Source organism: Marmota monax, unplaced genomic scaffold (genome assembly GCF_021218885.2).
Source record: "Marmota monax isolate L192 unplaced genomic scaffold, Marmota_monax_Labrador192_F-V1.1 WCK01_AAM20220418_F8-fsc00115, whole genome shotgun sequence".
NCBI lineage: Eukaryota > Metazoa > Chordata > Mammalia > Rodentia > Sciuridae > Marmota > Marmota monax.
The window spans coordinates 3,958,429-3,983,641 of record NW_026694419.1 but is presented as its reverse complement, the minus strand read 5'-3'; the positions used below and the strand labels follow the sequence as shown (position 1 = coordinate 3,983,641).

At 34.4% G+C, this 25,213-nt stretch overlaps 1 long non-coding RNA gene across 1 annotated transcript; it reads left to right on the top strand.

Annotated features, from left to right (window-relative positions):
* The first annotated feature begins 4,520 nt into the window (after positions 1-4,520).
* On the top strand, positions 4,521-17,330 carry LOC124109575 (uncharacterized). The gene is made up of 3 exons (XR_006857025.2): positions 4,521-4,714; positions 10,200-10,358; positions 15,931-17,330. It is a non-coding gene; the product is annotated as an uncharacterized LOC124109575 (long non-coding RNA).
* Positions 17,331-25,213: the final 7,883 nt, after the last annotated feature.

The following is a 25,213-nucleotide window of genomic DNA, read 5'->3' as shown; positions in this document are numbered from 1 at the left end:
GAAACCTGTAAAACACGTAAAGTAATGAAAGAAATACTTGGTATTAGACTCCAGGGCACCTTTTTATGGGGGGGATGGGGGGTGGGTACTGGGGATTGAACTCAGGGGCCACTGGACCACATCCCCAGCCCTATTTTGTATTTGATTTAGAGACAACTTCTCACTGAATTGCTTAACACCTTACTTTTGCTGAGGCTCGCTTTGAACTTGGGATCTTCCTGTCTGGGCCTCTGAGCTGCTGGTAATACAGGCCTGGGCCCCCATACCCAATTCCAGTGCACTTTTTCTCATAGTCATTCACATAAAATGCTTGCTAAAGATTGAACTGTAAACAAAATAGACACAGATGTTAATCTCTTCCTTTCTTTTGTCTTCTCACTTACTATGGAGGACATTCTAAAAGAGTCTGTACTTTATGAATAGCTATGAGAAAAGAAAAAAAAAGCCAGGACAAACATCTGTGAAATCACTACCAGCTTAAGAAATAGAAAGTTTTCATTATCTTTGAAGCTCCTTCTTTGTGCTTTACTTATTCTATTCTCTCTCCTTATTTAGACATTGAAGCAAAATATGCCATAAAATGAGTACACAAGAAAACATTAAAGATGCCATTTGAATTGGTAGACATCTTTAAAGTATGTATGGCTTGCCTGATGGATTTAGAATGGGAGATTATGAACTTTAATACCAAGAAGGGGGATTCAAGTCTAATGTCATCCTTTTATTACAGAATATTAAACAGGGCCAGAAGATTTTTAAAAATTGTTCAAAGTCAGACAACAACCTACAGAAAATGCTGAAGCTTGAACCCAGGTCTTCTACTTCTCAATTTGTTAGTTGGGAAACAATTACTCTACAGTATTGTCATCATAAGATGCAAAATATTGGGTGGCTTATATGTTTACTAAGAAATTTTTACAAAACTATCCTCAGTTACTATTTGTAGGAGAAAGTACAATAATTTTTTTTAAGTTTTATTTAGGATCCCAATGCAGATAACAAATGGTAGCCATGTCCTTAACGGAATATAACTTTAGTTCTGTTTGCAAATATGACAGCTTTTTTCCGCAAAAGTCACAAGGAAAGCTATGAATCAGAACATTAAAAGAGTCAAAAGGATGATTCCATCAGGGAACAAACATTCAGAGATTTTGAAACCACATTATCCATCACACATCTATTAACTGAAAGGCAGATCTGGGGACCATATGATGCCTAAGTTTACAGTGATTTCTGCCACCACCACAAATCTGATGACAGGGAAGGACTCTGGAGACTAAGGAGTCATTAAGGCAGTTCAAAGCCTCTAGAATAAACCAGAATATTCTAATACAGCCTTCAGTGTGGAACAGATTATAGAACTTCTTCTATATTGTCTTTATTTTAATTTTTCAGCCTAATAGCTTTAGTATTTTCCAAGTGACAATGACACAGGCCTAGAGCACCTCGTGTAGAAAACAGTCAAGTTAAGCAAGGCCCTAATTGTCTTCCTTTTGATATTGGGAACAAATTTGCCTCTCCTAAATTTTTTGGCTCCCACAGAGCAACTGCAAAGAGTAGGGCTGCTTTCTCCCTAATGACTTTTCTAATGGTTTCATAGAACTGTTTGTATTTCAAGAGCCTGAACATGCCGTGTCATATTTAAAGTCAACTGATTTTTACTGTTTACCTTCAATTAGCCACACACTCCACTGAGTGATTTTTTTAAAAAAATTCTGTATTTAATTTTAAAATCTTACAAGTAATACCTCAATTTAAAGATAGCAGAAATGCAATGGAGTCATTATATAGTTTGCTCAAGATTACAAAGCCAAAAAAAAAAAAAAATGGCAGAAATGTGATTTGAATTTCAAGATTGGGGCTCAGTCCTCCAATCTTGTCACTAATCATTTTGACAGTTTACCTCTGAAACACACAATTCTAGTAAGACAAAATACTACTATTAGGGAATTTTTGTTTCATCTTTCAGAAATTTTGGAAGAAAATTCTTATTACAATTTCAGATGACAGATAATTCATCTGATAGTGCTGATGTCCAACACTAACTGCCCTGAATGGAGAGAAAGAAATTATTTGTAGAGTGATCCATCCTTTTGCATGCCTCATAATGGTCTCTTTCCCTTATCTTTTCAAACAAAAATATTACACAATTTACATTTTACACCATTAGTCTTTTATTACCCCAAACTGGACAATTTGTGAGTGAAAACAATAATTAAGTCAAGGCACAGACATAAACTGGAATTGTACCAAGAAACCAAGACAAATGACAGTTTGCTTTACACTGTGTACAAATTAACTTCATGAGGTAGAATTTTGGCCAAATAAGAAAATAAATCACTGTTAAAGTGTGTCAATTTAGAAGATGAAACAATTAAGTTATAACGAATAATCTAGGGCAAAACATACGTCGTCTCCTGCTAAATATACATTGATTTAATGTCATCTTACATGAGAAACCAAAAGGATATTTCAGAAAACAATGAGAGAAATACGTTTCAACATGAAAAAGATGAAAGTCAGAGCTGAATTTGTCTAAATGTGTGAACCATATTGAGACAGTCCAACCAACTGTATTCAGAATATGATAAATGGAGGCATAAAATGTTGCCTCTTACCCACAGTTATTAAGAACGATGATTGCAAAAATCAAATTTAGGCCTCCTAACAATCGATAGAGAACAAATCATGAAATACCACTCCTCTTCCCATATGAGGTTTTGACAAATGGAAAATGATGTAGAAAGGGAACTGAACACAGAACTGATTTCTCAAAGGTCTTGTGTTCCTGTGCTCCTTCTAAACTTTAGGAATTTTATGTAATAAAAAGAATGACAAATGACAAAAAAAAACTATTTTCCTTCTTTCATGGTCTTCTTTTTCTTTCTTCCTCCCTCCCTTCCTTTTTCCCCTGCCTCCCTTCCAACCTTCCTTCCCTCTCTCCTTCCCTTTCTTCCTTCCCTCCCTCTTTTATCAACCAATATGGATCCAGGCACCTCAGGACAAAATGATGGACTTTATGACATTTTCTCCTTCCCAGCACCAAAGATGATCATTTCAGACATGAACATGTTTTTTTTTTGATCTGTGCTATAATCTCAGTGTTTACTTCAGCTGTGTTCTGAAGTAAAAAAAAAAAAAAAAAAGAAAATATTTAAAGTAAGTAGGAGTATAAAATGCAAATTACATTTAATCCATTTTAAGTTATCCCTTTGATTCTTCTGATCAGGTGTTAACACACAAAAAGAGAGCAAAATACTGGAACCCTTAGGGAACCTCATTCAAGAACAGACCAGTAGCTGTTTTATCTTATCTCCCAAATAACAAGACTGTTTCTACATGACACCAAAACAACCTCTGAAAAAGGAAGAAAAAAATAACCTATTTTTTTCTACATGAAGGCAGCAAAGCAAACATTCAGTGCAATTTTTTTTGTCTCCTAGATTTTTTTTTTAGTTGAGCTATGTTATTGGTTACGCAGAGTGTACCAAATTTTCAAACTCTTACTCATACTTTGATAGTATAACTTTCTTCTTTTAGGAAAGCTCTTTTTCTTGAACGATTTCCATCATCTGTGACAAAAAAAATCTAAAAACAATATTTATTGATATGATGCATGCACTTGAGAGAAAGTTACACAAATTGGGTATCTCATAATTTAATATACTATAAATTACCCCCCCCCACCCCCCCACCACCTTCTTTCTTACATTCTGGCATAACAAAGTATTTGCCACATAGTAAATGCTTAATAATATTTTGTTAATAGTGGAGGATTTTTAAAAAAAAAAAACATTCAACTACATATTGTGAATAATAAACATTAATAAATTCTGGAACATTGTAATTAAGGCAGATTGTTGGCTGAAGACATTGGTAGGATATTGCTAAGGAAAATACCCTACCAAGGATTCCAGTTAACACAGTGATTGCATGTAAATGAACTTCACCATTTTTCACTGATAAGAATTTAATATAAGAAGAGTTTTGAGATAAAATAGTATTTCTTACTGATTCAGGTAAAAAAAATTGCCAATGTGGAGGGCAAAAATGGGATAAAGAAATCTAATGTGAAGAAAGCTAATCTATACTATCCTTAATTTCTTTTGGTGTTTTTCAAGTTATGAACAAGATCCTAATATATATTGGGATTTGCTTTCATTAGCTTACAAATATAAATTAGTTTGTCTGCACTCAGAACTGATTTCTGAAAAGTTTTGTGTTCCTTCTAAACTTTAGGAATTTTATGTAATAAACACATTCAAAGTGATTTATAAAGCTACAAATTGTGCATATGTTCCTATTTATTTTTAGATTAAGCTGTTTTCTCTAAATGGTTATGTGTTGCTTTTTTAAATTGTTTATTCTACTAGGCAAGAATTAAGTAACGGATACTGGAGTCACAGAGAAAAAGAGTCTGTTATTGTTTGGATGTGTCCTCCAAAGACCCATGTGTTAAAGGTTTTGTCCCCAACCCTTGGCACTATAGAGAGGTGGGGAAGCCTTTAAAAGGTGGGGCCTAGTGGGAGGTCTTTGGTCATTGGAAACACACTCCCTCAGGGAATTGTTGGATCTAGTTTTTTCCTTCTCTCTTTTGTTCCTCGCCATGAAGCAAATGGACTTCTTCCACTCCACAGGACCTCCATGATGTATTACCTCATCACAGGCCCAATGCCAATGGACCAACTGACCACAGACAGAAACCTCCAAAACTGTGAGCTAAATAAAATTTTTCATAAGTTTCTTTTTCTTAAGTTTTATCTGAGTATTTGTTATAGTAATGGAAGATTGACTAACATAGTGCCAGTAGCTTTAATTTGATTTAATGTTATCTTTTACATTTCTCTTAATCCTTGAATTCCCTGTGCCTGATAACATAAATGGGACATTCAACTTTTAAAGAATGAATAAATCCTTTTCAAAGAATAAGTTTGCAAAACTAAAAAGTGTAAGGGCAGCAAGTATAACATTTTACATTCTACTTATTTTGAGGATTTGTTTTCGGAGTATTCAGAAATTCTGAGCAGTAATTCTAAGTTGTGGCTGTCCATGACAATCATAGAAATGCATACTAAAATCACAAGTGTGATGCCTCAATCCCACCACTAGAGATTATGATAACTTCATCTAAGGTACATTATGCTTTCTACAAAGTCCTCAGATGATTCTAACATGTAGACAAAATGGGAATTCTACATGAGAAAATTGTCCAGGGATACATTTCTTTGCATATGAAATGACAAATGTAGAAACAACAATTGAGTTGCCTGCTAGCTGTTTTCATATTTTTACGCAGAGACGAGGTAAGTTAGTTATGAGTAGGAGACATACGTACCAATCTTATATTTCTATATGTAACATAAATGCCAGAAGAAATTTGGCTTTTGTATCAAACAAGGAGAATATTAATATTAAAGAACAAAGACAAAAACAAGGGATTTAATAAAAAGAAAATTGATTTAATATCATCAAGTGGATCTCTTCTTCTGATATATTTAGAATCATTCATTAATTCTCATAGTAATGTTACCTCCAGTGATTTTTAAGTGGTATAGAAATATTTATTTATAAGTGCTTTAGTTAGTTTAAAGGCATGGATTTTTATTTCAAGATCCACAAAGATAAACTATGCAGACATACATTTTCATTTAATTTTGTTAGAGAATGTAGAAACAATAATCAAGAAACAGATTTGAATGTGATTCATCAGTATTGTAGATTCCTGGTTATTTCCAGTGTGCACACTGACAATCTCTGAGACAATAAAAGAATAGTATTATCCTTATGTTTTTCAAAAGATACAAGACAGACAAGGAGAATGTGTTTGCATATCTCATATCTATGGAAGAACTTGTATGCAGCATATATTTAAAAAAAAACTCTAAAAACACAGTAATAAGACAAAAACCAAATATAATGGTCAAGGATTTAAACATACACTTCCTTAGAGAAAATATGAAACTATCAAATAAACTTCTGAAAAGTTAAAACTGAATACAAGCCATTAGTCAATAGGGAAATGATAAACAGAACCACAATGAGATATTACCATGTACCTACTTAAAGATCTAAAATTAAAAATAATGACCATGTCAAGTACCAATTAAAATATAGAAGAAGTGGAATTTCATGAGTTGCCATTGGGAATGTAAAACAATATAGCCATTTTGGAAAAAACATAGGTAGATTCATGATGTTAAGTATATACTTATCACAAGACCCAGCCATCTCATTCCCATTTATCCAAGTGAAATAAAAAGCTGCACTCATGCAGAAATCTCTGCATGAATATTACAATGCCTTCATTCATTATTGCTGCAAAGTGAAAAGCATCAAAATGTCCTTTCGCTTGGGAAATGCATAAGCAAATCTGGCATGTCATTACAAAAAATAGTATTCAGCAATGTATAATCTACTGACACATATGACAATATGGAGAGTTCTTAAGTGCATTATATTAAGGGGAAAAGTGCAGAATCAAAGGCTATATTCTGTGATTTCATTTATCTGATATTCTTAAAAAGGCAAAACTATTGGTAGAACAGATCAGAAGCTGGAAAGGACTCAGTCTTGGTGGAATGATTCATTATAAAGGATCCTAGGGGATTGTGTTTGAGGGAAAGAACTCTTCTGTATATTTATCCCTTGGTATCCACAAGGTATTGCTTCGAGTAGCCCCTGCAGATACCATATCCACTGGTGCTCAAGACCCTTATGTAAAATAACATAGTATATACATACAACTTTCATACATCTTCTTGTATACTTCAAATCATCTCAAGATTGTTTATAGTAAACTAATAAATAAACATGCTATGTACATAATATACTGTGTTGTTTAAGGAGTTTTGACAATAAAAATGGTCTGTATATGTCCAATCCAAATGCATTGTTTTTCAAATGTGGTGAATCCATCGCTGGTTGAATCAGATGTGGATATGCAGGATGGATTGTATTTTGATTGTGGTGGTGGCTATAAGACGTTGTCCTTACCAAAGCTCACAGAATTACATATTACTAAAAAGGATCAATTTACTGTATATAAATTGTAACTTAGGTTTTTAACTGGAGAAAGAAGAACAAACAAAAAGTCCATGGGATGATGGTGAGTTGTTTCCTTGGTGGATGTGACCTTTAATAATATGTGAAAATGCTCCATGTTGGCTCAGCTTCTGTTGGATTCCAACTTAGTACTCACTCAGTAATGCCCTGGACAGGAACTTTGCACAGTGCTGACTCATGTGTACATGAGCATTTCATCCCTCCATCCTTGGGCTTAACTGGAGACATGTGGATAAACAGAAGGGTGTGTGATATTTAGCCTAGAGAATTCTAACATCCAAAACAAGGACAAACAATGTTCCATCACCTGGTTCATGACTTAGGTCATATGCAAGGAAGAACTTCCCCAGAGATCAGTGCTACCAGACTCTGGAGTATTTTGTAATTTCTAGACTCTAATGAAAAAACACGGGTACATGGCACTTATGAATTCTTTCACTTATCACATATATCTTAAGCACAAGAGCCAAGTTAGATCCCAAAATCTGTGATTTAAAAAAAAAAAACTAAGTAACTTTCTGTCCTCTATAAAAGGAGAGAAATTAGGTTGTCTAGTTGTGAAAACAAATCCACACGCAGATTGCTCAAATTATTACCTTGAAAGCTCCATATAGACAACAGCATTATTTGTAGAGATTCATTCCTCCCAATAGAACAAACTGCTGTAAGCACTTGTAAATAAGTGTACATTCAGCGATTATAGATGCAGTATGATCTGAAATAATAAGGGACCCAGTTCTGGGGGATAAGAAGTACTCTAAAATCCAGACCAATTAAATTGATGTGGAAAATATGTATTTAGTTCTTCTCATAAGACTATCTATTTAATTGCCTATTTAGTTAGGAAATATGTAGAAATTAATATAATTTAGCTGACAGTTAACATTACACTGCCTACTTTCCTATAAATTATGTATAGAAAATTCACACATTCACAAACACAAGAATGTGAGATTAAAATGTCCTGTGATGTGCTGTGTTTCATGCAAAGTTATTTAATGCATTCTCTTGGATCCTTCTTAATGTTCTTTTGAAATTACACTTTACATAAACATAAATCATTTGGTTAAGTCAATTAATGTAGAGTATAAAGCAAACTAGAGTCCTAAACTACTGTTTATGGGTGCATTTTTCTATGTTTATGACTGTAATTCTCAAGGCACAAGCTTGTAGAGCCATCACTTGGGGAATCTGGAAACGTCTGGCATCTGCTGTAAAGAATGCAGTGTCCTGTTTATAGCAAAGGTGTGAGCTGAATTCTAACAGACCCAGAGCAAGCCAGACAATCTAGTCTCATTCAATGCACACTGCCAATGGGGACACTATTGCTATTCTCATCCCACATTCCTCTTGCAGATACACCTTGTTGATGCCTTGGATCAATATTTTTGATATGATACAAGGAAAGATATTAATGTCCTGGATATGCCATGAACAAATTGCTAGATAACTCTAGGTTCACATAAGGATAAGGTAGACATGGTGGAGAAAAAAGGAAGGAAATTTTCATGTGCCAGGCAAGTTCTGAAAAGGTGCTTTGATGTGGTATTTACATGAATTATCACAATGAGCCATACAAGAAGGTAATAGTATCTTCATGTCATGTATGTGCCATCTGATGTAGTTGAAATCTCTCTAGTGTTATTTGAGGGATGTCTGTAAGGATTAGGAAGTCTCTTCCTCAAAGCCTCTCTAATCCCAATCTTTCTAGCTTCCCTAAAATTCTGACTCCAGATAGACTCCCTTGGGTGGAGGCTGTGTTCTGCAGTGTTACCTACAGGGGACATATCCATTAGCTTAACCTGAGGCACAAAAGATGTAAATTTCTGTGGCCCATTTGTGTTTTCAAACTGCTAGCATTTGGGATCTTTAAATAAGATATTGGGTTTCCATGACAATAAATTGTTTTACATTTTAATAATGTTTTATTCATGTGTTTTTAAATAACAATGTGACCAACACAAGAAACAATAAGGAATTTTTCTGAAATATGGTTATTCTAGAAATTTTAGTGGTTTTCAGTGGAAAAGATAGAATAATAAATGCACGAACTCCTAATAATCCATTATTATTAACCAAGATATTGTGACCAGGCTGTATTTTATGATAGCATGAAAATTGTTCTATATTTGATATAATCTTTGAGAATCAAAAATATTGAACTGTGACATATTAAATAAATGTCACATAAAATTATTAAAATTGAAAATTGTGTAGAATATCACAAATATTAAATGTTTAAAGGTTACCATTCTTAAAATTAAATTTCTAAACCTACAAAATATTAATTGCATTGTCTGATAGTCTTGATTTTTATTTCTTTTTTTTCCACATGTTTTATTGGTGCATTATAGTTGTACATAATGATGAAATTTGTTGTTACATATTTGTACATGCACACAATAAAACAATATAATTTGGCCAATATCACTTTCCAGAATTACCCCCCTCTTGCCCAACCTTCCACTCCTGTGTCCCTTTATTCTATCTCCTCTTGATTTGTAGGAGATCCCCACCCTTCCCACTTTCTTTTTCTTTTTCCTCTCTAACTTCTACATGAGAGAAAACATAGGTCCCGTGACCGTTTGCATTTGGCTTATTTTGCTTAACATAATGATCTCAAGTTTCTATCTATTTTCCTACAAATAATATTTTCATTTTTCTTTATGGCTGAATAAAATTCCATTGTGTGTATATACCACATTATCCTATTCTCCAGATATAGAAAAATTTTGTTCATTTTGGTTGCATTGTTAAGATAGCATCCAAAACTATCTTCAAATTGGGCATTAGATAAGGTATTTCCACAGAAGATAAGGTTTTTCCCTCTTTTTGCAAGAAAAAATACTATGTCTTGCCTTGATTTTGCTTTATTTATTCAAAATTTTTGGTTTTAATCAATAATTCTTACATTAATTCTTGTTCACCAAGAGCAAATATTCAGACACATGCAGGGAATACTATTGGATAGTGTAAGAATGGCAAAGCATCTCGAGTTCCTAGACTAATAGCTGTAGAGCAAATCATGTCCTGGGAAGGATTAATTTTGTTTTCAAACTTGTTATTTTTTGAGACATCAAGACTTTATAAAGAATATATTATGTACAAACACTTACTAATGCTTATTTTAATTTCAGGAATGACTCACTCTTAATTGCAGAGAGATCTGGGAACCACCGTCAAAATATGGCATTAGCTATAAGCAAGACTGATGAACAGGATCCTTAGTGTTGAGCTGGTCCTCTGCTACCTCCGCCTGTCTTTGATCCCAGAATCACCAGTCTTAACTTTCACCCGTAATTATCAATTATTTCCTTCTCTTACCTGACTTGAGTCAGCAAATGTTTTTGAACCAGGATTGACCTTTTACATTGTTAAGCTTCACTTCTTAAAAGAGAAGTACAATACCTTTGTTTATGTACCTGATTTTTTTTTTTTGTATTATGAAATGTGTCCATTTCTTGAGAATTATTAGGAAGGAAATCCCACATGGAAACACTGTCTCCATCATAGAGATCTCAGTAGACTTGGATTGAGGCACAGCCTTTCAGTCTTCATTTGTAATCAGCACCCCAGATCATTCTTATGATCACCCAAGTTAAGAACCACTGGGTTGCCTTTGCAGGTATTTTACATTAACATGTAAATATCTCTAAGTTGGGCATTACAGTAAATTATTATTAATCTCTATGACCTTACTAAGAACTTATTACATAATAACTCCAGTGCAGGGCAGAATGCTGAAGGTATCTTGAAGGAGAAATATTTTAGAGATCAGCACTAGGTAAACACTCTGGGGATCTATGGAAGTTAGTACAATCAATAAGAGGAGAAATAGAAGTTTACATGAAGAAGAAGAAAACTTCAATCATTAGGAGGTCAATTTATGCTACCTTACTATTTTGCTTAGGCAATTTCTGCTAAAAATGAGAGTTGTGGGCAGGAGGGAACTCCAGGGTCTGGGATTGTAATTCCTTACTGGCAGGTAAGGCAGAGTTGCAGAAGAGCTTTTTCAATCTGGGTAATCAGATATCTATTCTGTGGGGAGAATAACATCATGATGTGTGTGTTCACCAACTTGGAAGTTAGGATTGGAGTTGAGGGTTTTACTGAAGAAGTTACTACTTCTAGCTAAGCAAGTTAAGATATTTTTGACTAGGTATCGGATAATCCTGAAAAGCTGTTAGTGGGGATGAGCCAAATTCATTCAGAACAACATGATGTTCTGGATGTAAAAGGTCCTTTTTTGTGGGGTAGAGGGTACCAGGAATTGAACTCGGGGGCACTTGAACACTGAACCATATCCCCAGCCCTATTTTGTTATTTTATTAGAGACAGGATCTCACCGAGTTGCTTAGCATTTTGCTTTTGTTGAGGCTGGCTTTGAACTCAGGATCCTCCTGCCACAGCCTCCAGAGCCACTGGGATTACATTCTGCTGCAGATCTGTTTCTAACATACCCAGGTTCTTTCACCAATGCTGAGAAATGACTCATTCTAAATAAACAAAGGCTAAAACAACAAAACAGAGATTCCAGAATCTAAGCTGGAAATGTAAGAATGACATTCAAAGCATAATCCATGGGGCAGCATCCTCAGCACCAGGGAGCTTGTTACACAAGCAGAACCTAGGGGTATACCTGGACCCACTGAGTCAGCACCTGTATTTTAACAAGCACATGATTATAATGCTCATTAGTTTGAGAAGCAGTGAACTAGGCTTCGGTGCTCAAATTTTACCATGCATCAAAATCAGCTGAAAAGAATATGAAAGCACAGCTCTCTGGGCTCCACTCCCAGAGTTTCTCACTCAATAAATCTGTGATGGGGACCAAGAATTAGTATTTCAGCCAGGCTCTAAAAGGTGATGCTGATGTTGCTGGTTCAGGAGCCAAATTTTAGAAACTACTGGTCTAAGAGATGCAAACTCTGTTACAGCCTTCTAGTTTTTATATTTCTTTCCTTTAAAATTTTTTAAATTAAAAACTCCACATCTCAGTCATCTAATACTAATAGTTTATTTAATTTCCTACTATCTAATATGTCATCTATAATTGACTCTTAGTAATGTTTCTTTCCATCAGTTTATAACTGAGATTTCATTGTAATATAAAGATAATCCCCAGAATGGAATACCAGCTGGCAGACTCTTTATAAGTAGAATTTAACATGTCCAAAATATATTCCCTTTTTATGATAGACCAGAACAGTTTATGAGGCTTAAGGACAACTAGGCTATACATTAAGCTATATGTGGAATAGCAGCCTATGGAAACTATGAAAAAATTTTCTGTCTATATAATAAAAATGGGATGACTAAATAGACTTATTAAACCCTTTCTGCTAGAAATTTAATTTGTCTAAATCAGGAGAGAATTTTTAATAGGTAGCATACCTACATTGAGAGCATAGTGAAGACTATAGAAAGATGGGTTTATGCAGAAAAGACTGAAAAGAAAACTGGGAAGAATTAATTTTTATAACATGTCCAGATGTGTTTTTAAGATAATCTACATAAATGTCAAGACCAAAACTGAATTTGAGAGTTTGTTCTGTCTATCCTGACCTTTTTCACATACATAACTTGACAAATCTCACTGTGGTAAGACTATATACTTAAAGTGATGGAATTAACCTGAATACAACTAGAGTTTTGATGAACAGACATCCCAGTGGTTATTACTGATGTTAGTCAAAAAACATGTCTCTCCATGTTCTGGAAGTAGTTGGATTGCATTTCCTGGATCCCACTTAGTTGGATGGTTTATCAGTCTGAATCCTGAGGGAACAAAAAAAAAGACATGTATCAACAAATAGATGAAGATTATTTAATAAAAAGGTTATTGTTAGGCTATGGCAGGGCTTATAGAAGCCAATGAAGGTGAATGTCAGCAACGAGAGAGAGCCATTATCCCTACACCTAAAGGTTGGGAGGGAGTGGTCGTGTGAGTTTACAAAAACCAGAGTAATTAGCTGCATAGAGAATGTCTTAAGTTGGCTTTACATCACTGTGACCAAAATATCTGACATGAAAACTTAAACGAGGAAAGATTTATTTTTATCATAATTTCCATGGTTGGTTGGATAGTTGCATTGTTTTGATCCCAAGGTGAGGCAAAACACCATGGTGGAAGGGCATTTCAGAGGAAAGGGGCTCAGCTTATGGCAGATAGGAAGCAAAGAAAGAAAGAAAGTAGGAGTGAACGAGAGGAAAGGAGTCAGGGATAAGAAATATCCTTCCAGGGCCTGAGTCCAGTTACCTACATCCTCCCACTCAGTTGTACTTCCCACAGCCTCTCCACCTCCCCTAGTCCATTCAAGTTATAATCCATCAGTGGATTAATCCACGGATGAGGTCAGAGCCTCTTCATCTAATCATTTCCCAAATGATCCACATTGAATATTGTTACACTTGGGGACCAAGCCTTCAACACATGAGTCTTTGGGGGACACTTCATATCCAAACCATAACGGAGAAGGCTGATCGACTGGAAGTATGTGTGGGCTACTATTGATATTTGACAAGGAGAAAGAGAGAGTAACAGAGTCTCAGAAAAGAATTATCAAAATTGCAAGCAGGATTGAAGGGAATAGTTTGAAATTTCAGCCACAGAGCTAAAACTTTAAATGGCCAACGGTTCTCATTCATAACTGGTGAAGGGTTTAATTGTGACCATTTTTAACAAAGTTCTGTTAGAATTAAGCCTGTGGCAAGATTCAAATTTATTCATGTCTTCCACATTCATTGTAAAACCTTTGGAATAGATGAAAGAATTTCAGAGCAAAGGCACAAATGCGGAAATCTATTCTGAAGAAAAGGAGACTGAATGAATATTGGGATCCACCAGCCAAATCTGAAAGGGTCAAGTATTCGCAATTAAGCCAGGAGGAAAAAACAGGGGTGGGATATCACTAAGAAAAATAATAAATCTAAACAAGTATGACTAGAAAACGTCTGTGGAGTTTTTTGCATTTGGAGCTTACTTAGATAAGAAGGCTGCAAGGTTTTAAAGAATTTTAATACCAAACAAACCATAAACCTGGACTAAAATCCTGTGTTTATTGTGAATGTGGTTGTGTCATCTTGTCCTTATTCTATCACTGTGAAGTTAAAAGATAAATTGTTAATTCGTTGAGCTTCAGATCAAAAGGAGCCAGACACACACTTAATGTGGAGACTATTATGCATGACAATTTGGCAAAGAAACTAATGAATGCTTACAAGATGCTGGGTTGAGCTTAGTGACAAGATTGGAGAGCGTCTTGAATTTGATTTCCTGGGATGGGTGGAGGGGAAGTTTATAATTTCTGCAGGAGAGGGAGGAGGTGAGTATTTGATGGACAGCAATTTGAACCATAGTATTCATTAGTCATGTTTAGCAAAATATTCCCAGTTATCTTTCTTCTATGCACTCAGTAACATCTCAGGATTGGAATTCTGCAACTCTAACTGAATGGCTTCATGTCACTAGTTTTGGCCAATAAGTTGTGAGAAAAAATGAAATGAGAAAGTTTCTTGTGGCAAATGCAATTGCTGATGCAAGATTTTCCAAAGCTCTTTAATTATGCCTCTGGGTCCAATAATATTCTACCCTACAACCAGAATAAGTAGAATCAATAAAGAACCACACACACACAAAAAAAGTATATAAAAAATATTACTGAGGTAAAACAAACAGGTAAGCTCTACTTGCTCTTATTTAATTTTAAAAACCACTGTTACAGACTATGTAAATCATTTTCCATATTATGGTCACACAACTGAACAATATATTATTGGTCTCCTACTAGGTCTGCTATAGATGCCACCTCTGAATCAAGCCACCTAATGGTTTAAAACTGCTCTGTGAAAGTTGCTTTTCACTATCTTGCTGGGCAAAATTTGCTTTCCTTTTGTTATCATCCCCTCTTCTCAGGGAGACAATTACCTTTCACTATTTTCTCATGTGCTCTAATGAAAGATGCTTTTAATAGCCTAATGATTAATTGCAGGGTTAACTATTCCTAGGAAAAGGTAATAAAATGCCATGAGTCATAAGACTTTCTGATCAGTAGCTTTTCTTGAGATTTACAGGATCCAGAACCTCTGGTGGCTTACAAATAACAGTAACCTATGTATCTGACAAGCACCACTCTAAATCTATAACGACCCTACCTCTTATGTGATATGTCTCCTCCAAATCCTATGAAAGCCTTGAGCCTGCGAACCCTAAGCAAGATGATATTTTTAAGGACAAGAAACCCCATCTTCCAACTTGCTAGCCTGTTGCCAGTAAAACTCTTTCTTCCTCCCTCACCTATCTCTCAAATGTTTGGCTTCCTCAAGCAGCACGGGAACCTGACATTATGTATGGTTCAACAGATACATAATATACGTGAGAAAGTGTCCTCAATGAAGTTTGGGAGATAGTGTGTTATTGCAACATGATTTAGCTCTACCTGATTAAAAAATAAAAAAAGATATTGGTTCTTGCAGATAATAAGAATATCCTTTGTGGAAAGAGATTCCTTTCTATCACCATATATTTAAGGTTGAGCAAGGAATATACAGAATGACTTGTTATAAACTATTTCAATCTCTTTCGAGATTATGGCTCAATAGAATTTTAAGCTGAAATTTGCTGTTTCCATGCATAGATGACTGTGGGGCATATAATTTTGTAAATGCAGACACAGCTTACAGGATCTTAATTTTCACTTTGATATTTTGAATCAATATGTCACTGTGAAACGCAGTTGATTTGAATTTGGAATGTTTCTAAAGATGCTTATCACTTAAAGGTATAATCAGTGTGGACACTTTTATATGGATATCAACACTGATTAGATATGACTCAAGCTGTTTTTTTTTTTTATTCTTTTGTTGTAGCTCTCTCCAAGAGATGTTCTCCCGGACAGAGTCAAAATAAAAGGATGTTTCAAGGTTAAAGCATTTGTCCTTCTCAGTCAGCATCCAGATAAAGTAGATTCCTACCCCATACTAGTTCTCTCAGGAAGCTTCTGCTATTGTTTCATCTCTATTCACGAGAACTTGAAGAAACAACTTCTAGAAGGAAGATACCTTTCTTAGTGCTGCCTTCTTTCAGGCTCAAAGACTCATTGGAATGTAGCACAGAATAAATAACATTTCTAATACTGCATCTGCGAGTGAGGGGAGGAAAAAGGGTTTTATTTCAACATGAATTGTCATGGAAGGAAATGAAGCTTGGCAAAAACGTATCTGCTATGACATTATGACAAAGAAAAAATAAGAATACTATTTTCCCAGGCTTTATCATGATAATTCTTCCACGAATGTTATTATACTAAGATCCCTGCAGAAATGGCATAATTGGCCAATATATTTGAAGTGTAGGTGGAATAATTTTTATAGAAATTATTATGGATAATGCTGTGAAATAATTTAGTTGCTGCCTTTCTTCTTTTATTTCCTTCTTTCAATGTGTCTCAGTTCATGGCGAACTCTTTAAACCCTGTTCAACGGGGGAAAATGAATTTAATATGACTGGAAGTTTAGAAATGAAATATACAAGAAATGAGCATTGATTCCTCCAGGCATGTATTCTATTAGTGTTTTTATGGGAGTAATAATTAAAGTTTTTAAAAAACTTTAACATTACTGCATTTGATCACCATTTGCATATTTGGAATGGTGAATACATTTGGATATTGCAAGACATGTCTTAGAAACATTGTTTGTGAAGGATTATTATATTAGATTTCTAATAGAAAACAAAAATACTATTAGGATAACAATCACGTCTTTTGGCATTTGGTACTAATAATTTTGTGGTTTCAATAGTTAAATAATACTGATTTAAAATACTGTAAAAATGAAATTCATTTATGCTTATTAATTTGGAGAATATCTACAATATACTCTTAAAAAACTTTTAAGAACAAAGGTCAAGTCACTGGATATGGTACAATGGAATTTTTGTAAAAGTTGCATACACATGCATCTCCAGAGCTAAATAAATGTATTTATGAACAAGATGTATTTTCATGTGCCTGGGTGAAATGTCTTAATGCATTCCAGTTGGGTGTATGATTAATGCTTCAAATACTCCTTTTGGTTTTGTTACCATTGCATGTGAAACATTTGCAATTTTAAAAAAAGTGATAAAGTAATTATAAACCACTACAAAAAAGACTATAAATATAAAAGAGAGAAGTGGTGGAAAGATCAAGTTCTCCCTGCTGTGTTTGAAGAGGTATACATGTTTTCTTTATTTCTCAAATGACATTATTAAAATCATTATGGATAATATCAACCCAAATACAATTTGATGAATTATGGATTTTAATTCATTCTTATTATTCAAAATAAACTTACTTCATACAGTTCCATACATAATAGACATTTTTACATTACTTTTAATGTCTTAAAGGAGTTAAAATGTATAATTATAGAGAACATATTTCCTTTTTCTCTTTAAGCTTGGATAACAATTTCATTCAGCTTTGCCTCCATGAATGATTTTTATTTTTTGCCCTTTAGAAGAGCAGTTTATGTTATGAATATTTTGGGAAATGATGCAGCTATTTAAATAACAATAATGGATTTTCATCAGCAATTTTTCTTTTTCTGAGGTTAGCCATGGTCTGAGACACACTTAATTTGTGCATTAGAACTTTGAATAGCACAATTACCAGAACAATTACAGACTGCTGTAGGAATTATTTGCAAGGCAAAGAACAAGGTCAGCACAAATGGTACACATGTTATCAGTGAAAAAGGTGTGAGGGATTAGGACATATGATCAGCGGTCAAGAGACTGTTTACATAGGTCATGTATTTTTGCATTTGTTTACTTGAGAAATGTTTGTTGAATGCCTACTGTGTTTCACGTTTATATGGTTGAAGCAATGCAGATATTTTCCAGCCTCATGGACCACCTAAGGATTAATCAAATATTGCAGAAGCTTTCTCACCTGCCCACTTTTTTAACTGATACCCTTAATTCCCTGGTACTCTCTATTCTATAAAACTTATAAGGTGAGGCATCAACAGGAAAGCAAGGAGATGCAACTCCAAACTTTGGTTTTTGTGTACCAATGAAAGAAAATTTAAAATCAGACACCAAAAGCTATCCAAGAAAACTTTATTATAAGTGACAGTAGAATGGAGGTGAGGTGAAAAGAAAACAAAAGCAAACTATGGCTCAAGCAGAGAACACTCTCTAGAGAGTGGGCCATCTCCAACAGAGAATGACAGAAGAGAAAAGGCTAAGTTGTTAGCAACTGAGATCAAAAGAGGTGGAATATTCAAGAGATTTGGGAGGATGAACACTCCATCTCTTAATACTAAGGGCATATACTTTCATCTCCTCTGCATGTACAAATATAGTTATATAACATTATATATATGTTATATATATATCAGTACTATTATATGTAAATGTTTTCTTCATAATTGTTACATGCAGCATACCAAACTTCCTTTATCATGTAATCTTTGTTTTCCTTGTTACTAATTACTTTCCTGTTATTTGCTCAATTATTCTAATAGTTACAAATAATTCATTGTTATAATCACTTCCAGGCTATAAACATTTCCAATCAGTTGAAAATATACCAAGTAAGATTTCAAGTACCTTCCCATGGCCCCCTCCAGTCTGTAATAATTGCTTACTAGCCTTACAAAATAGTTGTTATACTCAACTCCGCTCTACCCCTCATTTTGGGAACTCCTAGTTGTTTTCCTCCTATGTTTTTGCATCTGTGTTTTCTTCTTTGTTAATTTTTCTTTCTTTCAACAGTCTTGGCCAATAGCCCCTGGGAAATGATATATAAGAAATAATAGTTTAGAAATTTTTATCTATTTGAAGATATCTTTTTTCTAACCCCACAATTCATTTATATGTTGGTTGGTTGGTATAAAATAGAAATAGCTTATGTGTTTTATATAAAATTATAGGTTTTAAAGTTTGAAGGCATTTGTCCTTGTTCTTCCATGTTTCAGTACTGATTTCTGGTACTTTCATATGCTCTAATTTATTTTTTTCTGGAAACTTCTTGTGATGATTCATTTTATGTGTCAAATTGACTCGGCTAAGGGATGCCCAGATAGCTGGTAAAACATTACTTCTGGGTCTCCCTGTGAGGGAGTTTCTATAAGATATTGGCATTTGAATTAGTAGACTGCTTGAAGAAGGTCTAGTCTCATTGATGTGTCTGGGCATCATGCAGTCCATTGCGGGCCTAGATACAATTAAAAGTAGATGATTGGTGAATTCTTTCTCTCTTGTGGAGTTGGTCCATCCATAATCTTCTGCACTTGAATTTCAGAGCTCCTGGCCTTTGGGCCTTCAGATCTGGAATTTAGCATCAGTGACTACTCCATCCTGAGACATTCAGATTTAATATGAATTGCACTACTTGTTTTCCAGCTAGAAGACTGAGATTTCTTAGTCTTCATGATCTAATGAGCCAATTACCATATAAATTCCTTCTTCTCTATGTATCCTGTTATTTCTATTTCTCTGGTGAACTATGATTAATACATTTTTAGTCTCTTGGTTAAAATTTTAAAGTATATGTCTTAATATGGATAGTTTTATTTCTTGCTATAAATATTTCACAGTTCCTCTAAATCTGGAAATATTTACCTTAAAACTTTAGGAAGTCTACTTTATGTTCTTTATATTTTTCTTCTCCTGGATTTCTCTGCTCTCATTTTTTTGGGCTCCTATTAATTATAAAGATTGGTCCTTCTTCTTTGGTTTACTTTATTTCGTCATCTCGTTTTCTTTCCTTTTGGTCTGTTTCCTGGAAGATTTACTCTACATTATCTTCCATATGTTTTATTATATTTTAAATATTTCAATTGTATTTTTAGTTTCCAGAAACCCTGCCTTATTGACAAAATATATATTGTTAAGTATCAAGGACATATTTTCTATGTTCTAAAAAGTGATATATTATCTTTTGTCCTTCTGAAAATATTTTCTTCTTTCTTTCCTTCCTTCCTGCAATTTTAATCTGCCTCTGGCATTAGCATTATCTCTACTTCCACATTTTTCTCTGCTTATTTTTTCTATTGAAGACTATTAGTGTACAGTGATCTTAAGCTTATTGATCATCATTAATAAGCTGTTTGTGAGTTAGAAGCTATCTGTTTTATGAGCTAGGATTTGTAGGCTGATTGTCTTTATTCTTGGGCTATACCATGGCCAGCTGGCATTTTCAGGATGCAAGTACAGGTCTCTATTTGAGGGTCAGAAAGAACCCTCCATTCCCCCCCCCCCCGGGGGCAGAGATTAAGCCACATTGTATTTTAAACCTGTCTGTGACTACTCTAACAGGGCCACATTATGATTATTGTGAACACCAGGCACTTTTGCCTTCATGGATTCTTTCCTCCACAAAAAGATAAAATAAAGCAAAAATTATATTTTGTGACTGTGTTTGAATAAGAATGAATTGGATGCTCATTTTTTTTTAGTTCTGATTGTAAAATACAAGAATTTTGTGGGCTCTTATAAGTATCATGAGGCTTCAGCAATGTTCTTACTCTGCCTAAGGCATAAATTGGCCCAGGATATCCATCTTCTTGAAGTGGGGGAAGAAATCTGGGCATCTATTATAGTTTTATCAAAGCTTTCAACTAATCCTTTCATTTTTCAGCCCACTATCCTCACATATGCCTTCATAGGTGCCTCAATTTCTTTCCAAACTTCTGAAAATATAGTCTTGTTGACTTCATGACTGAACATGGAATATTCATAATTCTCTGCTCTGGTAAGTTTGTTACACTTTTTCCTCAGCTTTCCATTGTCTAGAATTTGTTGCCATCGGTCATCTGCTCTCATCTCTTCCTTTGCTCTTTGCCCTTATATTTATCCATTTATTTTGACTCTATTTGGTTTACCAAGGAAGTGGAGATAAATGTCCTTGCACAATGTGCCCACTTTCCCTGAAGGTCAGCCGGCAGGCAGACAACAGTGAGATGTGATCATTGACCCCAAAGGTATGCAGTGTGGCAACTTGAGGGTGGATAACCTTTTCTAGAAAGAGCAAGGGGAATAGAGTAGTCAAGTGTTTTATGCAGGCGCTAGGATCACTTTGGTTTTCCGTGTCACATCTTAGTTCCATTTTCTTCCAGTACAAGCCTCTCTAGCTTTATGATGTATAAACCATCTCCATCTGTAGTCATGAACCCTCAGTGTCCTCTGCCCACCTCACCAGTCACCACTTCTCCATATACTTTATCTCCTCTACAATTTTTTTTAAATCTCCTTTTTCCCCTCATGATCACTTCACCCTCATTTTTTACAATCATAAATGTATGTCTTTACTCAAATTTTATATTATGATTTTAATGATTTCTTGGAGGGGAGATGTGATAAAAATCATATGTCCATCAATAATTTTATACTAGAAGCTCCTGAATAAAAATTTCAAGTTGAGATCATTATAGATAAAGGGAATGAATATAATTCATCAATTCTCAATTATCTCCAGAAAAGCAGAAACTGGATTCATATGCATGTGATCAGTACACAGAGAGGAGCTAAATGATCTCATATTTTGGAAATGAATTTCACCTCAGAATTAAAAGTGGCAATAAGTGTAATGATTAGCTTTCTAGATGTGTGTGTTGTGCCCTCATTCTGATGTAAGAGGACCAGATGTATAATATGCACAACAGCATTGCCAGTGCAAACCAAGACAATGGAGAATCAAATTATATAAAAGAAATCTTACATTATAGTTTTTGACAAATTAATTTTAATATGCAGATACATAACACTAATAGTTATATAAGTGAGTAAGAAAAGTATTTTTATAAGTTTCTACAAAGAGAAATTTGAAAGAATAAAGGCATTTATGCACTCCTTTAATCTCAGGAAGGAAAGCAAAACAAAACAAAAGAGCTAGAGACCTAGGCAGGAGGATTATCAGTTCAAAGCCAGTCTCAACAATTTAGCAAGGTGCTAAGCATCTCAGTGAGATCCTGTCTCTAATAAAATACAAAATAGGGCTAGGGATGTGGCTCAGAGGTTGAGTGCCCCTGAGTCCAATCCCCAGTGCCCCCACTCCGCAAAAAAAAAAAAGCAGTTTTATGTTAGCAGAACACACTATCATGCCCTGATTATAATATAATAAAAAAATCCCATTAAGGAATTTTATCTTAAAAGAGTAAACTATAGTTGTAACTTTGAAACTGCTAAAAGTAACTGATGTTAAAGTGCTAAATTCAAGTAGAAACAGAATTCTTTTACTAGTAGTAAGGGGTTATATTATGTATTACATAGGTTCTATATTTTTAATTTCTATAGGAGAACATATCAGAAAGCTACAAAAGGGGAAAAACAGGAAAAATCACCATGTACAATGCTCAATTCAAACTAAAGAGAAGAAAAAAAAGAAACAGGGAAAAGCAAAGAACCAATGGGATGAATAAAAAAATGATTACAAACATGTTAGATACAAATCCAGTTATCTCAACAATGACTTTAAATGTGAAAGGCCTAAATGTATCATTTAAGAGATTTTCAGGTTGGATGACAAAATAAGACCTGATCATGAATATCTACAAGAAGCATACTTTAGATATAAATCCCCAAATAAGTTACAGAAAAAGGGTTGAAGAAACGTATACCCTACTCATGTTAACCAGAAAAAAGCTGAAATATTAATTTCACCAAAGCATAATTCAGTGATGGACACATAAGAATAAATAGACCGATTCTCCAAGAAGATAAAACAATACCAAACACATGCACTTAAAAAAGAGAATTAAAATACATAAAGCAAAAATTCATAAAATGAATAAAAGAAATAGATATGTTTACTATTATCTTTGGAGATTTCAGTAATTGATAGATCAAGTCTCAGATTAACAATAAGCATATGGATTATTGAAAAAGTACTACCAATTCATTTTCTCATTAACATTTGTAGAATACTGTACTTGTAAAATCTGTTCACAGAATTTAGCACACATTCTTCTCAAGACTGTAGCATTCCCAAGAATGTACCAAATTCTAGGCCATAAATATACTTTGAAAAAATTCAAAAATGTAAATCATACAAATAAATATAAATCAATTCTCAGTTGCTTTGGGCTATTCAGGCTTCTACAACAAATTACCAAAGATTAAGTAGATTAAACAATAAACACTTGTTTCTCTCAGTTCTACAGGGTGGGCAATCCAATATCATGCAGTTGTTAGGTCTAGTTATATAATTTTACATTTTGACCTGATGATATGGTGGATTATCAGATGACCGTATCAATTGACATAGAAAAAATAATTTAAAAATCGAATGCTCATTTATCATAAAAGCTCTCCAGAAACTAGGAATGCAGGGAAATATGCTCAACTTGATGAAAACCATCTATGTGAAACCAGCATAATATTTAATGATAAGAAGCAGAACGTGCCTCCCGAGTCATGAACAAGGCAAAGATATACTTTATCACTGTCTTACTCACAAACACACTGAATCTGAGCTAATTCAGTAAGACAAGAAAAAGAAATTGGAAAGGAAGAAATAAAAATGTTTTTGCAAATGATTTGAAGGTATAGCTAGAAAAGCTCAAAAAATCTACCAAAAAATATCAACAAAACACAACCCTCATTGATCTCATAAAGGAATAGAGTACATTAGAATGATATAAAAATCTATCTATATAAAAGCCAGTTGCATTTCTCTATACTGATAATGAAAAACTTAATTATTAAAATAATAACTTTAAACACTAATACCCCAAAATGATGCTTTAAGTATATTGACTAGTGAATTTCAATAAGATAAATATAATCATTGGCAGGTTTATATTAGGAAAGCTATTTCAAGGAATTGATGTTTGCAATATGGCAGCTGGCTAAGCAAGTCCAAAATCCATGGGGCAGACCATCAAGAAGGGCTTTCTGGAATTCTGATATGACCTGAGGCTGCTGTCCACTGGCAGGGTTACTGCTTCTTTGGGGAAGCTTGAACTCTGCTCTTAAGTCTTTTCAGCTCAATGATTCAGGCACACCCTGATTATCTAACAAAATCTTCCTTTACTTAAGGTCAAATGATAATGGATATTCAGATCCATAAAATATCTTCAAAATACCTGGATTGGTGTTTATTGAATACTGGGAACTACGTTCTAGCCAAGTTTATATATTAAAAACACAGTTGTAATTCACCTGTCAGGCAGTTTATATTCATCTTTTAAAATTATACTTAATTTCCAAATGAAGACAATAACAAAGATATGTTTCCACCTAACATGAGGTAGCAATTCTACTTGCATTCAAATGTATTCTAATGCTGACCCCAGAAGAGGACTTGAATTCATTAATGTTCATGCTCATCCTTTATCTTATAATTTGCTATGAAATAAAATTAACCATTATAAAATATAGCTAATGTTAAATGATAAGAGAATAAGAGAAGGAAGAAAAGAAATTAGTTGTTTAACACAATACCAACACATTCATAAAAAAAAAGAAAGAAGAAATACTTGTGACTATTGCAGTTTTCTTTTATGTACTTGGTCCCATGATCATGTTACTGAAAGCTTGGTCCCTGTCCCCAATGCCAGTTAATGCCAATTTAATGAGGACATGATTTTGAGAACAAGGAAAAAGAAATTTTATTAGTTTGCTAGCAGAGGAGAAACACAGGACACTCTTGTCCCAGAGGCTGTGATTCTTTGTCAGGGAAATCAGAGGGCTTTTAAAGAAGCTATTCAAAGGCTACATTCTAGGTGTGTGGTGACAAGGGGTCCCAGGTGCACCCTTCTGGTATGTTGAAATTCACTTGTTAATTCGGGAGATAGTCACTTCCTACTTCTCCTGGTGACATCTCCTTCTTGTGGAGAACAGATAACTAAAGGTAATCTTGTTCCCTGCCTCTATGTTAGGGCAGTGGGAGGGAGAGAGGGAGGAGAGGAGAAGCAAAACATGTCCTTTTAAAAATAAGCAGCAAGGGTTATGTTCAAAAGGTTAAGTGGTCCACTTTTATAATCACATGTGGCATTTTACTTCTTTCTTCCTTCCCTCTCCATTTTTCATTTGTCCTTAACAAGCACCCCAGCTGCTCACAGGTCTTCAATGTGGAAACTGACATCTTCATTCCTGAAGGCACTAGCAGTACGTGCTGAGTTACATTGTTACTTTTTTTTTTAATTGACTTTAAGCATAGGC